This window comes from Cyanistes caeruleus, unplaced genomic scaffold (assembly GCF_971803275.1).
Source record: "Cyanistes caeruleus unplaced genomic scaffold, bCyaCae1.hap1.1 HAP1_SCAFFOLD_78, whole genome shotgun sequence".
In the NCBI taxonomy this organism is placed as follows: Eukaryota; Metazoa; Chordata; class Aves; order Passeriformes; family Paridae; genus Cyanistes; species Cyanistes caeruleus.
The window spans coordinates 1,393,147-1,395,030 of record NW_028255889.1 but is presented as its reverse complement, the minus strand read 5'-3'; positions in this window follow the sequence as shown (position 1 = coordinate 1,395,030).

The window sequence follows — 1,884 nt, the reverse complement described above, 5'->3', positions numbered from 1 at the left end:
AGTGTGTTATCTCATATATTTGTCTCATATATTTATCTCATATATTTTTATCATATATATTTATCAAGGGGTATGCAGAAAAAGGCATCTTTTAAATCAATTACAGTAAACCATTTATATTTCTCTTTTATGGATGTTAACAATGTGCAAGGATTAGCTACCACTGGGTAAATATCTTTAGTTATTGCATTTATTGCTCTCAAATCCTGTACTAGTCTGTATTGGTTAACACAGAAATTTGGGCTCTAGCGTTAACTGGAAGTAATAGGCGCACATTTGGGACCCACCATTGCTAAAATCAGTATGTCTCCAGTTTTGTTATTCCTAGTGAGCATTTTAAATACAACCAACCTCCACCTCTCTGCTCACCCATGAGAGGCAGAGTTCCCAGTTTCCCTGATTTGGGGTTTGAGGCTGTTTGGACTCCACTCCCAGAAGCTGAGAAGGAGACTGCTTTGGCTCACAGCCCAGAGCCTGTGGAGGTGTGCTGGGTTATACAATGGGGCATTCGATACAATGAACTTGGGACAGTGTTAATTAGAAACTACTTTACTCAACTTTTAAGTGATAAGTCATCCATTATGTTTCTGGGGACCCTCTTCTTTATCCTTAGTGACCACCAGTACTGGTGGTTAGAGATTTGTTTTCTCTTTTCTGGGTTTTCATTAAGAGAACCAATGTATCTAACACCCTTTGCTTTCTCTGATTTTTCTTCTGGGATTTTTACAGGTCCATAATTTCTACTGTAATTAGTTAACTCTTTTGCAACTTTGCTCCATGTCCAAATTTTATGGTTCCTAGCAGGAGAACGCAGTTGTGAACCTGTCTGCTGAGAGGGGGTGGTGAAGGGAGTAAACCCAGGATCAGTTGAACCAGGTCAATCAGTCGGGTTCCCAAGAAATCTATCTAGTCTATCCACAGGGGTTATAGCTGCTATGGTTTTGGGGGTTTTTTATGAGAAAAATTGCTGTAGGTTTAAGTGATTCTGGAAGGCCTTGAATTAAAGAGGTCATAATTTCAGTTTTCACAGATAACAACACCGGTGATTTAGAACCAGCAATTAATTTTCTTTTGTGTATCATTTGCAAGCAGGCAGCTTTGTGAATGTTTTCCAGTAGTTGGTTGGGGGTACCAACTATAGCTATAGGGTCCCCCCTTTCCAAGGGGTTTAGCCCCTCTGCCTGATAAGCTGCATGCTGATTTAGGGACCATGGGTTATATCTGTCTCCTGTTGTTACGAAGACTCCATGTCCCCAGTACCCACTGGCTTCCTGTTCTCTCAATCGAATTTAATCACCTCCAGTAAGAGACACTCAGAATACATATTCTGTCTCTGACTCGTGAGGCAGACTCCCGTACTCCCTTTTTTTTTTTATTTTTTTTTTTTTTATTTTTCTTTATTTTCAGTGGTTATATGCGGATCAAGATCCTTTTCAGTATTGATATAATTATATTAAATTCTGTTTTAATTAGAGGTTTCAAACTAAGACACCGGTGTTCCCCACAATTTTATCCAAGTTAGCTCCTTTTGAGGGTAAATTTGATTAATGAGAGGGGTTTCCCTCTCGTTTCCTTTAGCAAGTCAGCATTTTTTGAATTTTTATCATGGAGGGCTACTCACAACAGATTGATCTTACTCCTTTCTTCATCCAATTGTTTTTGCAAAATTTTAACTAGGTTTTGGAGGGAGTCTATTATAGTTCTTTCCTAACTTCTTCACTTAAAGCGAGTTTCTATAGCTGCTGTAAGACAAGCTCCCAAAACTGAGCAGAGTATAGTTTTATTTTTGCCCAGTTTAAATTCTTTTTCATGTTGTAAATAAAACATAGTCTATCAATCACATTTTCCAAATTAAACCAATTATTAAGCACCAACTTTTCCCTC